The 20,928-nt window shown below is 32.3% G+C and overlaps 1 protein-coding gene across 3 annotated transcripts in view; it reads right to left on the reverse strand.

Annotated features, from left to right (window-relative positions):
- Gp150 (glycoprotein 150) overlaps window positions 1-20,928 on the reverse strand; it is a 163,755-nt gene that overhangs the window by 109,931 nt on the left and 32,896 nt on the right. The window contains exon 1 of one of the 3 annotated variants that reach the window (XM_069819159.1): window positions 5,312-5,473. The exons of 1 other annotated variant lie outside the window; for it this stretch is intronic. The gene's annotated coding sequence lies outside the window, so the exon portion shown is untranslated. Of the gene's footprint in view, window positions 1-5,311; window positions 5,474-20,928 lie in introns of those variants that run through there. One more of the 3 variants, XM_069819156.1, reaches the window with a different exon arrangement.

Consider the following 20,928-nt stretch of genomic DNA (forward strand, 5'->3'; position numbering starts at 1 on the left):
TAGTTTATTATGGGAATAATATAGTAATACAGTTATCTTGGTTTTAATTTCATACTTTTAAGGGCAAAAATCAAAAACTAACATCGGAATAACAAAATAAAAATAATAAAAATGGAAAAAAACCAAATTTTCATTTTTTCTTCAGTTTTGTTCGAAAATTTCACCTCTGCCTCCCCTTAAATAATTCATAAATTAAACTTCCGAGAATAAAGCCATTATTTTCAGACATAAATTAACTCTAGACAAAATACTGTTATATACAGTAGAAGGAACCAGAATCGCAGAAATATTACAGTTTGTAATAACATGCAACACTATTCATTCCATGCGAGTCACATTCGTTACCACACTTATTACCTCTAAATACAGGGCTACATCTACGTAGATGTGCTATAAATGAACATATGTATAGGGTTTTAGATAAAGCATTCTTTTATACAGGGCTTTCACTTCAAAACTTCTCAGTCTAAATAACTGATTATTTAAATTGAATTCAATTTGAACAAAAAACACGTCAATTTAGATATTGAGGAGGAAGTCTGAAACCAGACTTAATTGCATTTTAGATTTCAACTCATCCCGAACCTCCCCCAGTTTGAAATTTCAAATGGCACATTTATGCTTAAATATGAAAAAGCATTCAATTGTTTATACAGTATACTTCATTATTTTTTTTCGGATCTTGTATTTTTGTTATTATCAGTTGATTGTAGAATGAAAACACAGCTTGTTTTGTGTAATTTCCTCAATTTAATCAATAAAGATGATTTATGTTCTCCCTTGAAGGGTATACACCATTTTAAAACACAACTATTACATGAAATGCTCAATAAATTTTTGTAGCTTTGTTCTCTTCAGCTCTAATCAACAATAACAATAATCCAGGTTGCAAGGTGACGATAGAAAACAAAAGATGCAAAAAAAATGAACTGTATAAATAAAATTGAATGTTCTTTCATATTTAAGTATAAAAATGTAGGAATGCTATTTGAAATTTAAAAGTGGGGATGGCTGAGGGCTGGGGGTGAAATCTAAAATTCAATTAAGCCTGGTTTCAGACTTCCCCTTCAATATCTAAATTGACATATTTTGTGTTTAAATCGAATTCAATTTAAATAATTAGTTATTTAGACTGGGAAGTTTTGAAATGAAAGCCCTGTATATTATATGCATACATATTAGGTTTAAATTTATTATCTTAACACAAACATTTTGTAAAAATATCCGTGAAAGTGTTACATCCATTACTTTGGAATGGCTGTTAAATTAAATTACGAATTACTATATTTACTTCCAGGTTTCTGATTATTCTGATATCTCATCTGATGATACTAAATTTCCACGAGCGAGAAAAAAATACCTTCATTGAACTCTATGACAAACAATTTAAAATTAGATTTCTATTTTCAAAATTTCTAGCAGAAAAACATGAACAAAAGTGACGTCTTCAGTTACATCCACAAACAAAACGAAATCATGTTCTGAATCCAATGTTCATGATTTATTGAAACACATATTCAGAAGGCGGTGATGATTGTTTTTTCTCTCAATGGCAAAACAGTTGAAAACCAACTGGCTTTACACATGAATTTCATTCATGTTTCGCGATGTTGCAACGTATTTTACTGACAATATCAGTTAGTACTAAATCTAATTTACATGTTCTTACGTTAATTTTATACAACATATTATTTGTAGAAATTAACCCAGATTTATTTACTAATGTTCAGTTACAAATAACCTATAGTTAGTGACTTTTAGGCTGGACTTAAGAGAGTTCAAGAAGAACTTAGCCGACCATATCTGGAACAGTTCACAACACCAATCAAAAAGCGATTTATCCACTTAACCACTAGAACGAAATTAAAGTGTAACCTTAGACCATGTCAGAAATAAACTGTCTCTCCTACTTGTAAATCAATTAGAAAGTAGTTATTACGTATCACCGCATAAACTCTAATATAAAGTAAAAAATATGAAAATGACCTCGAAAAAGGGTACGAGAACCACTGATAGGGCTATATATATAATCTGTTTTTGTGTGATTCTTACAACATTAATATGTATTCCACTATGTTTATTTTTATTTTACGAGGTAAATTTTTATGTAACTGCCTCTTTTGATCTCATTATGTACCCAAATCATATCAGTTTGTAATTACTTCATTTCTATCCAGTTGTATGTTCAACTATGTAAGCAAGTTTTAATCCTGGTTGAGTGTAAGAGAAGACCTTACGGCCTTAACTCTGCCAGGTTAAATAAAACCATTATTATTATTATTATTATTATTATTATTATTATTATTATTATTATTATTATTATTATATGGTCATACAAAAATGAAAACACTTACAAATTTGTACCCTATTACCTTTGATCATAAATATTATTATTATTATTATTATTATTATTATTATCATCATCGTTATCATAATCATTATCACAATCATTAAATTATAAAGCACGAATGCTTTTAACTATTTTCCATAGTGTTATTCCCGTTGTTAGGTTATTTCACCAATTGTTTATGCATGCTAGTAATTCTAAATATCTTTCCAGCATTATAAATGAATCCCAATCGAGTTCTTCCCCGCGGTCTCTTCCTTGAAGGCATTCTTCCATGACTACCTCAATTTTCCTTCTTACGGGGCTCTAATCGCGTGCACAGTTATTTACATTCTGTTTATGGATGCAAATATTCGTTTTAAAAATCTTCCTTTTAAAAACACAGCTAAACTCGTGTAGCCATTTTTACCATAGGAGTGAATACGTAAAATAGTGGCATTATATTATATATACAAATATAAATCGTCATTATTATTATTATTATTATTATTATTATTATTATTATTATTATTATTATTATTATTATTATTATTCTTTGAGATATTTCAAACAAAAAAATTTAATACAATTTTGCTCGTTTTTGCTTCCTTTTCGAGACATAAATTGTTATAGGCCTATATGAAACATTTCATAGAATATTTTGGGAAAGTCATTGATTTAATTCCCAATATGCTTAATCACTTTAAGAGATCGGTGTATTATGATAATACATGATTGAATGAATTGCAGTTTTGTCCTTTAAATGTGCAGAAATTTGATCTGAACAAATGTAATATTTTAAAATTATTTTTCAGAACGAAAAGTTACATTTGTTCGGATCAAATTTCTGCACATTTAAAGGAGAAAACTAAAATTCGCTCAATAATTTATTATCATAATACACTGCTACTGATCAGGAAGAGGAAAAGGAATTATTGGTTGGGTCACTGACTGAGAAGACTGCCTACTGAAGGATGCACTGGAAGAAAAGGTGAACGGGAGAAGAGTTCGGAGCAGAGAAAGATAATTCACCGTAACACTGAATAAGGTCAGGCCAATACGCTTTTGTGAAGGACAAACCATAATTTTCTTGTATGAATTTTCAATAATAATAATAATAATAATAATAATAATAATAATAATAATAATAATAATAATAATAATAATAATAAACTCAAGAACAGCTTGAATTGTTGTTTATTCATTTCATTTGTCATAGCAACAATGGTATAATATTTGAAACAAACGTTTCTATGACAATTAAGCCCATTCTTTTAAGAGCAAAATTTATTGTATCATTATTTTTCTAAAAACTTACTTTTTAACAAAATTACAGGATTTAAATCTTTCGTGACTTTTGAATAACGCTGTGGGTATGTGTGTAAAAAAGTACGGAATATTCATGACAAGTTTATAATTTTTAGTTTTACACATCATGCTACATACTTAAAAAGTTATTGGAAATAAATCAGGTAGCTTTGATTTATTATGCCAGTGTTCTATAAAAATAGTTATATAATACAGAGCGTGAAAAAAAATAATAAACGACATCTTGTGCCAATTTTTACATATATTTTAGATATAATTTTTTTTTATGAAATCGTAAACATTTCATTGATGTCGTATGTATAGTATGTAATTTCATATTTGATTTGAAATGATCTCATGGGGTTTATGATATAAATGAATGAGTATGTAAGTACTTATATTTAATTTTTCTTATACCACATTATAATGAGAAATTTAATGGTACTTGTAAAAAATATACTTCGATATTTTCACAGAAATGTTCGTTTTCATCATCTCTCAGGCTGGAAATGTGGTTTCTAGCATGCAATATAGATAGGCCTACAGTTCTTTCTCCTACACGTTCGATGGTTAATTCGTCCGGAAATAATACAATGAAATAAAATACATTACAATTTACTGGTAAAGTGTCCTAGCAATTTTTCTTTAATGTTTTTCTTACATCAGACAAAAAAATAAGTGAAACGTCACACATCGTTGGTAAAAAAAAAGCTTCAACATTTGCTCATTAATAATTAATTTGTCCAGTTTGTTACTGCTTACTTATTTTTTTAACTCCTTGATATTTTCACTATTACCCATTAAACGGAAATATTCGAATGCAGAAAGATTCGATTAGGGCATTTTCACTAAAATACACGCTTTCGTTACCCCATATACCGAAAAATTTTCGTATGCCGTCTTTCTATATTTGTGTGTTCGTACGTAGTACATAGCGATTTCTTAAGGCTAGTGAGCTGGTGTAGTTAGTATTAGATTAATACAGCCTGAAATGATGCAAATTGGACGTAATTTTACTAAGAAAAACAATGGACATTTATTTTAAACAATAAAATATCTTTGCAATGTATTCGGAAACGGTTCTAATGTATTTCTTATTAAACATTTTTTATTACGTACGTGGTAAAATTAAGTGACGAATGTAAATATAGTGTTTAAGTGAGAGACTTCAATTACTTATTGAATTATATCTCCAATCGAAAAGTCTCGAAGGAAATCGGAACTCAAAAGAGATATACCGGTATGCTATATTATTTATATTAAAACATTAGCCTAATTCTTCTTTCATATAAGTAACTGTGGACAGAATCAGATTATGAAGGGTCGTAAGTTCATTTGCCCACTCTTGTGATAACGTCGAAGTACATATTCCATTATCTTCTTATCATCGTCATGGAGATAAAAAGATAATAGAACAATTAAGAACAAACCTGAAGTATACAATAAGAAAAATTAAACTCATACGTATTCTACATAAATTTAATCGTAATCCTTTAACAACTAAATTCTACCAAACTCTAAAAAAACTAGAACGAAGAGCGTGAAATGTTGTCACAAAGTCCACTTTCTTTTGGGAACGATTCATTACTGCGCACTTAAAAATATCATCAAGTAACAAGATGTGACACTTTCGATAGGTTTTTGTTATTAAAACATATTGTCGCCATGGTTACTTACCACAATATTCGCTTCTTCTTTGAAACACAATTGTATCAACACGTTTTCACACTCTACTCGCAGTTTCACAACTGAAAGCAGTACGTTTCGTTGCGACAGGAAGGTGGAAACACTACCGCCACCAATGTGTTACCTGGATTATCTGCCACTCTGGCTGATATGGCGGTCCGTAATGCCTGCAGGTAGGACAAAGAGCTTCGCTCGGACAGATATCACACTGCCATCTACCAGAGAACTTCGTCCTGTCATCGGCGCGCATTGAGATCATGTTTGAAAAAGTATATTTTACGACTTATGTGGGTGAACAACAAGCTCCGGGTTTTAATGACGCGTCATCTTTTATTTGGTAGTTTATAGATCTTGCTAACTTATTTATAAAGTTTGTTCATAGTACCCTGGCTTCAGGTAGATATAAGCTCGTATAATCAATACTTCATATTTCTTATAATTTCGAAATGTGTTTTTTTAGGTCTATATTGCGTTTGCGTTTATTTTTCATAACTATTTTTGTTATTTTTATATTTTACAGTACTCTGTCGCTTTTATTTATTTTTGCAGTACAATTTTCAGCACTCATAGGCCTAGTTTTCGATTTGAAGAGGGGTGGAAGGCGGGAAATTTCTCCCCTTCTGGATTTTTTTTCCCAACTTCTTCATTCCTGTGTTCATTCCCAACCAGAGAAAGAAAATTCCCCTCTATGAATATAGTGACGGGCTAGTTAAAAAGGAAAACAACTCAAAATTTAAAATTTCCGGAAACAGTACTTTAAACCTTCATGTTAATGTGAAAAAAACCAATTAACATATTCTAACTTGAAACTTATAATAAATATAAAACATCATTAACAGAATTTGGAGTAATTTCAGTGATCCTTAGATTTTTATAGCACCATGAAACTTTAAAATGGAGATTTCTCAAAACTTTAATTTTGAGTTGTTTCCCTTTTGAACTGACCAGTCGATATGTTTTAATATTATTAGCACAACACCGGCCTGAATAGCGATATTTTTCTTGAAATTACATTTCCGAAAAAATACCTTTATTTTCTGTGTGACGGTCAAAACATTTTCCCCTCCAGATTGAATTTGCTTTAATGTGCTTGTTGTGATTGTCGTAAATATCACCTTGATTTCAACATTAAAAATAGTTATCCTTTAATACAGAAATAGTATATTAAAACATTTTAGATTGTGTCTTTTTTTAGAACTATGCTAGAAACACTACATGCTTGTTGTCTTCATGAACGTTTGTAGCTATTGTTTGCATAATATGATTTTGTAGTTGATTTGTGAATTATCTAATATCTATTAAGTCAGAAGGTAGGATAGAAAGAGTTAACTTGGTAACCGAAATTTGAAATACAATGTCAAGAATTAAAATGGATGTTAACAACAATAATAATAGCAACAATAATATTATATCTTCACCTGACATAATTAGGAACATTAAATCTAGACATTTGAGGTAGGCAGGGAATGTAGCACGTATGGGCGAATCCATTGACGTCATTCACCCAAGCATCCTCATCTCTGAGCGACGCGCCTAAAGTGTAGTTCTTTGTGCCACCTTAGGCGTTGCCCTCGGTGCACGATAGGAGGCGAACCACATAACACCGCATGATGATTATAATTAAAGGATCAATGGTGGAATTCCGGTAGTAGAAACGGGAGTGTCCCTCGAAAATTTACCACCGAACACCGATTCAGTCCACAACAAATTCCATTTGGAACAGCCAGAATTTGAACCCCGGTTATCAGAGTGAAAAGCCTACGCTCTAGCCTTTCGGCTAATGGTGTTATGAACTGAAACGTTAAATATTTCTGAACATCGGTTACGTTAATTTTACAAGCTAATTCAAGTAGATGTCTGAAATTGTGATATAAATTTTTGTCTATGATATAGTGTTTAAGGTGTAATTTTATTTTGTCAGTACGTATGTTGCTACACGGGGCCCTTAGGTCGAACGTAGCAAACGTACGGGCAAAATAAAATCAGTTTTAACAAGCATCATATATTTTCTAAACAGCCATTGCTAAATGTACTAACCGCGAAACTTTTCTTCATCCTTCTTTTTGCGGAACGAGGAGGCCGGAGGGAACTACTCCCGGCTTGCTTACCGCAGTGCTGCCAACCAAAAAAAAAAACTCAACATTGAACTAAACAAATAGTAAACAGACAGTAACCCTGTTCCGAACAGTTCTGAATAAAGTAAATATTTTAGCTCATAACTTGTCCCATATATACATACTATTATTATTATTATTATTATTATTATTATTATTATTATTATTATTATTATTATTATTATTATTATTATTCGTACTCACGAAAAACTACTTCCATAAAATTTAACTATTCTCTTAACAACGTCTGTATTATTAGGAAAAATTCTATTAAAGATCTTGGTGTACTACTCGATTCTAAATTATACTTTCACGATCATGTTCAATATATTTATAATCATTCAATAAGAATGCTTGGTTTAATAAGGTCTATAACTTATTCTTTTTCTACTCCAGAGTCACTATTAATTCTATACTTTACTTTGGTTCGATCTAAACTTGAATATGCATCTGTAGCCTGGAATTCCATTACTTCAACAGATTCGGTTAAATTGGAAAATATTCAAAGAAAATTTATTTCCTTATGTGCTTTTCGATTTATACCCAATTCCTCTGAATTTAACTATGAGATTACCTGTAAATATTTTAACTGTTGTAGCCTTTATTCTAGACGTCAAAATCTTGATTATCAATTTCTTTGCAAAGTTATCAATGGTGATATTGATTGTGAGTCTATCATAAACAACATCAGCCTTCGTATTCCTACAAAAGGTTTAAGATTTCAAAAAAATTTTTATAACAGAAATTCTAAATCACTTTCTCCAGTCTGTAGATGCATAAAATATGCCAATTTGCATGGGCACAATTTAGATCCTTTTAAGGTATAGTTTCGTTTTGATTATTAGTATTTACTGTTCTTGTTCTCAATTTTATTTATGTATGTTTTTGTTTATTTAAGATATTATTTATTTGTTTTTGCACCTTTGTATCTTCTGTTTGTGTATTGTGCTGAACTATAATTGGCCTCTGGCTGTTGTTCAGCACACAAATATTAATAATAAATAAATAAATAAATAATAATAAATTATTATTATTATTATTATTACGTAGATTAATCATATATTTTGGAATAAATAACACCTTCCTTCTATTATTGAAATACAGTATTAAATAGGCTACATAAGGTTTATTTATTATTTTCATGAAGTATATTAAATTCCACCATAAACTCGAAGATACAAGAAATAATAATAATAATAATAATAATAATAATAATAATAATAATAATAATAATATTGTTTTTGGGTGTTTAAGCAAAACGAACTGGAATGTAACATAACCTATGACAAACTTGTGATATATACCGGTAGTGAAATAGTGTAGGCGTGTAATAGATTTCAAGTTGTGCATATTTAAAATTGAATAATTTAATACACCGTTGTTAATGCTCTTTATTTATAATAATGTCTTTAATTTATAATAAAATACTTCCTCGAAATAGATAGTTATTTTGAACATAAAACAAAGATGGGAAATCTCAGGGACTATCGGACATTTGGTACGATCCATATCGTCCAATAGCAGTAATGGTCCATTGACATTTGGTACAAATAGAAAAATTCAGTAACATTTGATACAATCCATATGGTCCAGTGTTGAAAAAGGTCCAGGATATTTGGTACAATGGTTATAATTGGTACAATCCATTTGTTCTAATGTTGAAAAAGGCCCAGGATATTTGCTTCAGTGGTTATATTTGATACAATCCACATGGTCGAGTGTTGAAAAAGGTCCAGAATATGGGGTTTAATGTTTTTTCTTACAAATATATTATACTGTATGTTATATGAGTACTCATTGGTTATAATTGGTACAATCCATTTGTTCTAATGTTGAAAAAGGCCCAGGATATTTGCTTCAGTGATTATATTTGATACAATCCACATGGTCGAGTGTTGAAAAAGGTCCAGAATATGGGGTTTAATATTTTTTCTTACAAATATATTATACTGTATGTTATATGAGTACTCATTGTTGCATTTTCTCTAATTGACTATCAATCGGCAACAAAAACAAATATAAATTTTCAGTTTTATTGACTTTCAGAAACGAAATAGAAATAGAAGCCAATATTACATCATAAAGGATATTGTTATTTTGTAATTTATATAAGGACTATATTAAAAATAAAATTTTGAATATTACTAAATTGATAAAGAATTTTTAGTTGGGTTCTATTACTTAAATATGATTTAAATAAATTTATATATAGTATAAGTTTCAAATTAGTGTGTGTTAATTGGTTTTCTTCACGGCAACAAGGAGCTTTAAAATGAAGCTTTCTCGAAACTTTAAATTTTGAGTTGTCTCACTTTTGAACTGGCCCGTATATATGTACTGTAAAAAATATCTTTGGATTTAGTTATTGGACCAAATGCATTGTACCAAATATACTGTATCGACCATATGCATTGTCCCAAATGTCTCTGGACGTTTTATCTTTGGACCATATGCAATGTACCAAATATATTGTACCAAATGTCCCTGGGTGTTTTTTTTAACATTGGACCATATGCACTGTACCAATTAATGTCTTTGAATGAATCTCAGGTAACCACAACCCGGATCCTAACAATTAAATGTTAAATGTTGATGAATGATTTCTATTTTCTTACTTAGATGCAAGAACTTTCTAATCAGAAGCAGACGAAGACTGTTTTTGTGTCGCCTTACCAAGAAATAATCAGGAAAAAAATTCCATACATTTTTTTATATTGTACTCAACAGGAATTCCGTTGCGCTAGAATGAAAAGACCGAGAGAATTCTCGACTGAAGGTCACGGATGTCTTCATTCAGTAGTACAACACCGGCTCATTCTTTGTAGATTCCTGTTCTGAGGAACACCTGCCGTCTGTTGAATTTAAGGGGGAAGTTGATGTTCTCTTATGCTCGGTATTATGAAAAAATATAGGCGGTTTCGTGAAGCCATACCAGCCACAATTCTTGGAACGAATCGACGTTAATTAGCTATTTAAAACACGACACGTGTGTATTAATATACGTAGGCCTATTTACTGTGTTTCGAAAATTTTATCTTTATATTCTAACACACGGTTCAGTAATTATTTCATTTACTTACTTACTTACTGGCTTTTAAGGAACCCGGAGGTTCATTGTCGCCCTCAAATAAGCCCGCCATTGGTCCCTATCCTGAGCAAGATTAATCCAGTCTCTATCATCATATTCCACCTCCCTCAAATCCATTTTAATATTATCTTCCCATCTACGTCTCGGCCTCCCCAAAGGTCTTTCTCCCTCCGGTCTCCCAACTAATACTCTATATGCATTTCTGGATTCGCCCATACGTGTTACATGCCCTGCCCATCTCAAACGTCTGAATTTAATGTTCCTAATTATGTTAGGTGAAGAATACAATGTGTGCAGTTCTGTATTGTGTAACTTTCTACATTCTCCTGTAACTTCATCCCTCTTAGCCCCAAATATTTTCCTAAGCACCTTATTCTCAAACACCCTTAACCTATGTTCGTCTCTCAAAGTGAGAGTCCAAATTTCACAACCATAAAGAACAACCGATAATGTAATTGTTTTATAAATTCTAACTTTCAGATTTTTTTGACAGCAGACGGGATGATAAAAGCTTCTCAACCGAATAATAACAGGCATTTCCCATAAACTACTTCATTTACTATTATTATAAATTAATGGTAGCCAAATTACAGGAACCCTACCACATGGTGTATATTAGGGTTATAGTTTCTACGTACAACATGATTGCAGTAACTTAAATTACAGATGAAGGAACTATAAACAGTGAAATACAATAACAAAATAATATTTGCATTTGTTTCCTTCTAATTACTTACTTTTAAAATTGATAAAAATGAACAACAAGAATTTTGCGCCGACTCAAAACAATGTGTCCCTTATGGTTTGGTGTGTGCTGAATCCGAAAATATATCTCCTTTCTTCGTATCATGTAAGGTTTTTAAGATATATTATGATTTCACTTTTCGATAAACGCTTCCCCAGGAAACATCTGGCGCGAGTTGGGGGTATAAACCAAAACAAAAGCTAATGCATCTTATGAGCTTATGATTTATTTCCGGTTTCTTATTGTTGTTGGCATGTTCTTTTGTACTTCTAATAAATAAACAGATATTGATCCCTTCTATTAAGTAAATTTCATAACAGTTCAAAATGAGGTCTGTGCAATGAACAAAAAAGATTGTGGTTTACCAGTTTGAGTGATGGCAAATTAAAACAGGACATTGCATTGGACCACAAATTCACAAAGTTATGGCTGACCCTTTGTTTGAGGAAAAACTTTCCGTTACAGAAAGAATAGTATGGTGAGTTTTCAAAGACATTTGCTCAAATTTCCTCGGAAATTCTAGGTGAGAGAATTTGCTGTGGAAACCATGTTAAGTGCATATGACAAAATGGAGTGTAATATGTCTCTCAAAATACACTTTTTACATTCTCATTTGGATTTGTTTCCTCCTAACTTTGGAGCGGTAAGCGACGAGCATGGGGAAAGATTTAATTAAGAAATATCCGAAATGGAAAGGCGATATAAAGGAAGATCGTCATCCAGCATGCTTGCAGACTATTGTTGGTTCCTTGCAAAATACAGTCCCGGGTCTAGTTATAAACAGAAGTCATCCGGAAAATTATTTTAAGTGTAAGTTCAAATTCCAAGATTTTTCTCATGATACACATGAAATATTTTTTGTGCGAGATCGTGCGTATTTGCTTGCTTTCCGCACAGAACCAATACGCGGTAAGTGTGACATACCACATTCAGTATTCCCAACGTAACACACATAACAATTTCCCTCTTCTTACCGCTTAAGCGCCATATTCATTTACTGCTTTAGGCTTTTAACATATTATTTCTAGAGACGTTTAACATAGTAATAATTATAAATTGGAAAATTTACCGCTGCAATTTCACCTAAATTGCACTGTTAATTATTGTTTTTAAATATTTGCAAAAATTAAGTAAACTCTACAACACCACAAAAGTTACTGCATTTGTAATACAAGTAACATTAAGGAAGCCGTGAAAAAATCAACAAGATTCCAGATGCCGATGTTATTATTGCAATATGTTATATAAATAATATTGTTAAAATATTAAAATGAAAAATAAATCATTACATAACCTTACCGTTTGTTTTAAGTTCGCATTTATAGACTGGGGGAAAAAAAAAGACAGACGTATATCACGGCCTGCTGGAGTATAGTAAACACAGAAAACATTTTATAGCAACAATGTTGAAGATAGATATTTTGGTGTTCCGAAGTTGGCGTCATTAAACAGAAACCAAGATGGAGATTTCATTGCAACTAATTAGAAATTCGTCTTTCAGGTATGTAATAAACGATCTTTGCACAAAATAATGTACGATACACGAGCGGTATGTTTGTTTTCATGTTCTCGGAAATTAAAAAAGCTCAACTACGTTTCGCTTTTTCAATCTTTTCGTCGAACATGAAAACGTCAACATACCACTCTTGTAACGCATATTACTATATTGTTGTGTTTTGAACTATGTAACATCATTTTTGTATTCAGTACACATTTTTCAACTATTATGAGGAATTTTCAATCTCTAGTGTGTTGTAATTTTATCAGTAGCAGTGGAAAATTAAGAACAAGTAAGTTTTGTCATAAAAAATTAATTAATTTTCCCCGGAAAATGGTATGTGTTGGGACAATTTGGATTTTAAATTCAGATTTAGGGCACACATATTAATAATATTCACTCATTTTTATTTCGAGCGAGACCAAAAGTAAAAATATGTTGTTCAGTGTAATGTCAACACATCATGACCTAATTATACAAATTAATAGTGATGCCCCGGTGGAGGGGGAGGGACGAACACTTTCGCCATAAATGGCATCATCAGGTCCCATGTTAAGTGGTAAACGCTAAATGAACATCTTTAGTATCTGAAAGAATCTGTAGATGTGAAATACCTGGGAATTATTGTTGATCAGCACTTGAAATGGGATAGACAAATCACCTTTTTATGTAACAGGATACGTAAAACAATTTACAAATTTGTAAACCTTCGCCATTACTTGCCTACTCATGTATTACGTTTGGTTTATTTGGCTATAGTTGAATCTGTTATCCAATATGGTATAATTGGATGGGGAGGCATTACAAAAACTGCTCTTTTTCCTCTAATTATGTTGCAAAAACGTATAATCAAAATTTGTTTGAAAAGGCGACTGGATTATCCAACAAATTTGATCCAATCCGAATTGAATGTTTTTAGAATTGACCAAATTTATAAATACTCTTTAATGAAATTCTATCATAAAAATAGAATGAAATTTGTAGCTCAGCCACATGCTCATAATACAAGACGAAATGAAATTCTTAAATTAGTTGAACCTAAATGTTTCACATCTGCTGCTTTACTACACAGTACAAATTATGGCCCACGTCTATATAATTCGATAATAAAATTTCATCCAGAATTGACTACTACTTTAAGCAATGAAATTTTCAGATCCAGAATTAAAAAATTTATATGACAGACTTCCCTGTATATATATTATGTACCATGTATTGTAAAACAAGTTTATTTCTATTCTAAGCGTATTTTTCTATTTTATCTTGGTTACTATAGCAACATGCACTAATTATACTACTAATAATAATTTAATATTAATCCATCAATCTAAACAGCGTCTCTTTTTTCACTCAGTTATTACTAGTATTATTATTTACTAATTTTATTATCATCTTTATGTGAGCTTTTTCCTTAAGTACTTTGTCTACAAAGTATGTGTATCTATGTAACGGAACTGTCCCCGAACACGAGCTTTGCTCTTTCGGGGTATTTTAATGTAACGTATTTTATGTATATGTCATTATTAAATAAAATCTAAATAAATAAAATATCTGGTTCTCAAGAATATTCTCATACATACGGGCTATTCCATCTCAAATCGACCGAAATATAGAGAAAATTGACTTTGCAATTTTTAAATACAATGAAACTTTTTCTGTCCGCAGACAACTGTGATACAATGCTTTGTGCAAAGTTTGAGGCATCAGAACTTCATAGTGTTTAAATTAAAAATATTTAAATTTATCGTATTTTCATAAAATTAGCAACTTTAAACTGTTGTAGCTCCGAAACCCTTTCACCCAATGATCAAAATTATGGTTTATTTTGATGCTGAAAAGTTAAAGTTTATATTGACATGTAAACAGTTGTTCTTACTTTTTATGGAAATGGAAAAAATTTAGATTTTTCTTCATTAAGACGCCTTTGCCCACGAAAAAATATTTTAAAAATATATGGTTAGATTCCGCATTGAAAGTACAAATAAACACATATTTTTTTACTGGTGCAACGTTGATAAGAAAGTATTGAAAATGAATAATTTCAAGGGAAAAATTGTTCCGGGGCCGGGTATCGATCCCGGGACCTCTGGTTGAACGTACCCGGCCCCGGAACAATTTTTCCCTTGAAATTATTCAAATCTGCTTTACAGGGAGCTTCACCTGAAAGACTAGATTTGCAAGTATTGAAAATATCAAATAAAGAAAATAAATAGTACGCGCGTGAGCTAACCAGCTGACTGTGAGGCGGGAGCTAGCCTAGGCAAGCAAGGCCAGGAGACATAAACACGTGATGTTTCGTCTAGTAGCGCATAGCTGGGCTTTATCACAGGTTTTCATAAACACAGGAGTAAAATGACGCCCAATGCTCGCTTATCTTCATCTCTCGGCCAGTGCGTGCGGTACTGAGCCGTTCAAGTCCAGGCGTGTGAAAATATTTAATATCCTCTAAACTTATAGCCGTGACGCTAAGCAAACAATGCCGAATCCTCTTAATAATGCAAGGTTTTTTCTCAATATTTTTTTACATTTTACAAATGGGCAAAAAGCCTAAAAGTAAGTAAAATCATATTATCTCTCTCTCTCTGTGTATACAATAAAAGTAAGGATTACTTCTTATTATAACCTACCAAACGTCAGTTTCAAAATGAGCTCTCGTTCAATGTTCTGCAGTAAATGGTTCCAGAGTTCTGAGCGCTGAAAGAGGCTTGTTTTTCTAAAATACACTAAATTTGTCGCTCAACAATACGAAAACCGTTTGACTTTCGATAGTATATTTTTGCGAATGCACTCTCCTCAGCACCTTGTATAAACAGGGAAAAAATTAGGGTATAAAAATGCGAGGTTTTTTACTGATCGATTTCATATGGAATAGCCCATACACATGCAGGTATTGCACAATGGAACACTAAAATAATATTTTTAAAAACTATTAAAATATATACAGTATAACATGTTGTAGGCTACAGTTGAATTCTTACAATGTTTGTATTCTTACGATGATGTCAAATCTTACAGCATTGTTTTGTTATAATTTTAAGAGTAGTAGTTGTCTCTTTCATTTTTTTTATTATTTTTTTATTATAAGAATAAAGGGACTTTGTATCCACCCTATAGGTTTGCTTGGAGGAAGAAGCTAATTCAGATCTAATTTGAACGGAAATGGTGTTTAAATTGAATTAATCATATATAACCTTCAGTACTGTTTCGAAATCACTAATGATACAAGCTGAACTTTCCATTTCAGTATAGCTCTCAACAGTTTTATTTATTGCGAAATGTTCCACTTGGAGCAATGTGTACATTTAGGGGAAAGTTTGAATTACTTTCAGTTTAATTCCTGCATTGTCAAATAATAGGCTACTACAAATATGTATATGACGAAAAAATGCATTAATTTTAGCGTTCTTTGAGCGAGAACCGTCTGTGAAGATGCTGCAAGTGATTTTGTCATGCTGAGATGAGGTGCTGGTTTCTGATAAGTGTCTGGACGTCCTGCTGTCAAGCAGTTAGCGTGGCGTTCAATTTCCGTATCATGGAATTCCAATACGCTTCCTTTCTTGACATCCATGAGCATAGCTCTGTACATTTCTGTTAACTATAGCGGTTCAAAACCAGAAATCAATAAAGCAGCATCTGTGGGATCATACGATGTCTCTGGCGATGTTCAGTTTGAAGACTCGCTGGATTTGTAAGAGTTTCTTTTGTAACCATTTCTCAGTCAAGATTCCTTGGAAGGAAGACGCGCAATATAAAATCAGAGTCAAATACACTTTTGTATACAGTAAGCCTATTATGCAGAGAATTTCCGAGTTTAGTTTCCAAGCGAGCCTAATCGCGATGGTAAGTCAAGTGAGAAGTTTATTGACTTTGGTGGCTATAAAGTCAAAATGCGGTTCAAATGTTAATCTTTATGCCTGCATTACTCCGAGAAAAGGTGTTGTGTCATAGTATAATAATCTTTATTAAACATGAATGTGTACAACATTGTGCCATTTTTTATTTGTTCTGGAAGCTTGGCTCGAGACCTCGCAGAATGAGGACGATTGTGAAGTATTGGTGGAATGATTACAATGGTTAAGGGAGACGGGAGAACCCCGAAAAGAACTCCACGCGCTTGCCTTGTGCACCACAAATTGCTTCGTGACCCAAACGGAAATCGTGAAAGGCAGAGGCCAAGGGCGAGTTCGTTGTGTCATAATTATATATTTTATAAGGCAATTACATTTACACTACATCGTTCATTTTCTATGCTTGAACATTGTGCATCTTACAGTTTATCGTTGCTTTCTTGGAAAAAGAATATATACATATTTTGCATTGCAACGTTTATTTTCTATGAGACTAGATATGATTTATGTCACAGCGATTATTCTGTATGAGAAAGTATGTACTATACCTTACATTTCAACCTTTATTTGATATTAGGAAGCAAATATAGTTTATATTACACTGCTCGTGAATATTAGAGTACAATTTGAATTTGTACTCCCAATAAAATACTGCCTTATGTCGAAAATCATATACTACTTTCGTAAATTATTTCCAAAGCTGTTTTACTAACTAGAGGTATGAAATTCATCATCACCATCATCATCATCATCATCATCATCATTATCATCATCATCACCACCATCATCCGTCACGAATTAGGCCTGTGTAGACCTGTTTCGGCTCCATCTAGCAGTCTTCTAAAGGGTCCTCCTAATTGTCGATGTCCTCTGGGTTAATATTGCATCATCATTTTGGGAATTCTTGAATTGTCCATTCGTTTTACATAGTGTAGCCAATTTAGATTGTATCTGTTTATTTTTTCTTCTACTGACTCTACTTCTAATTGTTACAATATTTCTTCATTTCTTTTTCAATCTAAAAGAGTATATCCTGCTGTTCGTCTGAGAAATTTCATTTCCGGTGCTTTGATTCTGCTCATATCTCTTTTCCTTAATGTCCAAATCTCACTTCCATATAAAAGGGAGGATAATGCTAGAGTATTATATATTTTTATTCTTGTGGATTTTTGTACTAATTTAGCTTTTAATGTATTATTTATTATTCCTAAAATTTGTGTAAATTTGGTGATTTTTTTGTTCACATCTTTTTTATTTTGGTATGAAATTATAATAATAAAATATTATCAAAGGTTTTGGTACCTATTTATTAAAATATTTTTGCAGCACTATTTTACTAGGAAGTACCATATCTTTACGAATAATAACTTTCGAGTTACGATACTATTTTACCGGGAGTGCGAATTATACAATATACATTCTATAAGAAAAAATTCTATGCTACACTGGCACCAGAAAGTATTGACATACTCATTGTTTTCCTTATAAGATCTGTATAAAGGGCAAGTTTATTTATTTATTTTAGTAGGTTATTTTACGACGCTTTATCAATAGCTTAGGTTATTTAGCGTCTCAATGAGATGAAGGTGATAATGCCGGTGAAATGAGTCCGGGGTCCAGTACCGATAGTTACCCAGCATTTGCTCGTAAAGGGTTGAGGGAAAACCCCCCCCAAAAAAACCTCAAACAGGTAACTTGCCCCGACCGGGAATCGAACCCGGGCCACCTGGTTTCGGACAAGTTTAAGGAAAAAATGTTTATTCCTTAATATAATGTAAAACTAAAAATATTTCACAGAAATCACAAGAACAACACAAAATAATCATTTACAAAAGAAACTCTATTTTGTGATTTCAAAAAAAAAGTATTGGCACATTATACTAATGCATATAATAGGTCTCTGTAATGTCTCTGTATGCAAGCCATTAGCACGGATGACAACTTTCATTCGTCTCGGCATTGAATGAATCAAATTTCTCTGATAATATTGAGATTGGGACAAATGTTTATATGACTTTTTTTTGCTCAGAATGTTTTCGGAAATAAGCTCCATAAGGAACGGTAAATCCTCGTGAATCACCCTATACATACAACTTACACTGCAATATTTATATTCTTTTATGAAATATATATAATTTACATTGTACCGTTTATTTTGTACGAGAAAGATACAATTATTTTGTATTGTAGCGTCAGGTTTCTATAAAAATATCTAGCTATATTATTTTATATTCCGATACACTGGAACCTCAATTTTAGGCAGGGGAAATGTCTTGTATATCCTTTCTTTATAAGGCAGTAGGGAGTGGGGAGTGAGTGAACGAAGGTGAGCTATTCGTGTACAGTTGTCTCTTGGTAGTACTCGGTGTTTCGTATTGAGCGCAACCACTCTTAAAAGAAAAAGAAATTCGTACTCGATGAAAACTAAGTTCGCTGTGATAGTGAGACTAAAGAAAGGTGAATGTGTGGTAAGTTTAGCTATAGAACTGTCCATACCAGTCTACATTAGCGAAGTGGAAGGGGAGTATTACTGGCAACAGAGATTTGATACTATTTCCAGTTCAGTTCTTGAAAATAGAAAAACAGTAGACAACTATAAAGAATGGACAGAATATGTACTTTCTTTGCTCTTTCAAAAGGATAATTATGTACTGTGATATATAAAGGAAGTACAGGGACATCATTTTATTTTTACTTCAATTTTTATTGTAAGGCCACCGGCGTGGCTCAGTCGGTTAAGGCGCTTTCCTGCCGGTCTGAAGTTGCGTTCGGGCGCGGGTTCGATCCCCGCTTGGGCTGATTACCTGGTTGGGTTTTTCCGAGGTTTTCCCCATCCGTAATGTGAATGCAAGGTAATCTATGGCGAATCCTCGGCCTCATCTCGCCAAATATCATCTCACTATCACCAATCTCATCGACGCTAAATAACCTAGTAGTTGATACAGCGTCGTTAAATAACCAACTAAAATAAAAAAATTTATTGTACCTGAATTTTTTAATGTACTTCACTCCCACCCCTTCCACACAGATCCAAGACCGCATATAGTAGCCTTACGGTCATAGTAAACAGTACGTTCCAAAAATATGTTCGCGTTTTCCAGTGACGAAAGAGCTTTCAATATTGAATCATTTTCGCACAGGTACTGTCGTCCATTTGCCTACGTCGTATACCGGTTTCCCCCACCAGTTTTATTCGCCAGCTAGTGGCTGGGCTGTCTTAGCTCTTTTCTGAAAACATTAATTTCTGTTAGGAATTGGACGTCTACGTAATACAATACAACTGTTTAAAATAACTTAAATAAAAGGGTCTCGTTAAGTAATTAACTGTCACGTAATTACCTCCATTTCTACGACCCTACGACATAACCACTTGGTCGGACAGTAGATAGTATGTCTGAGTAATTTTATCTTTTCGGATCGGGCAGAAGTGAAGATTGAATTTACAGTACGTAAGGTACTCTTTTATAGAGTAGGTACAGAATTATTTCAACATGAGTTACTAGCACGAAGAACGAAACTGGTAATTGGGATTAGGTACAATAGTCTATAGTGCGATAATATGCACATTAGAACTGAAGCCTGTATCGAAATGAACGGCCACCATTTTCAAAAATATGTTTAAATATCCATAGTATGATTATTTTTCAATTTAACTTCATTCTCTATATTGTACGCTAATGTGCTGTAGGCAGTATAATATACACTGCATAATGAATACGTCCACATGGACAGCTCAGTTCGTGAGTAAAAACACTTATTGTTAATACTGTACTGTATTTTGATTAAACAAAAACCTAATGAAAATTATCAAACTCAAAAGCGCAATATTTCCTAGTTTACGTAAATGGATGAACTACTTTTCTTCCCTCCTATACCTAGTAAAGTGATTTGTTTGTACTGTATATTACTCCAGTATCATCGAACTCCAGTCGTGGAAGGGGTAGCAAACGGCGTTGAGTCAGAGGTATAGGCAAGCTAATATTAAAAATGTTAGTAAAAATAAAATGATGTCCCTGTATATTTTATGCGGTGGAACAAGCAATAATTAACTTTATTTCATTCATGAGTATTTTGTAATTCTCTAGAGTGCAGAGTTCTTCCATGAAAAAGATGTCCCAAAAGTTAAAAATCTTTCGTTGTTCTAATAATCGTCCATTTATTTATCAGATGTTTAAATTCAACCGCAATAAATTCATTCCTTTTAAAATATATCTATTTGTTACATTCTTGCGATGTAATTTACGAAATTGCCTCGATTCTTTGTTGGTAAAATTACGATTTATAATGAGAACCTGAAATAGTGAACATTGTTCTT

This window comes from Periplaneta americana, chromosome 2 (assembly GCF_040183065.1).
Source record: "Periplaneta americana isolate PAMFEO1 chromosome 2, P.americana_PAMFEO1_priV1, whole genome shotgun sequence".
In the NCBI taxonomy this organism is placed as follows: domain Eukaryota; kingdom Metazoa; phylum Arthropoda; class Insecta; order Blattodea; family Blattidae; genus Periplaneta; species Periplaneta americana.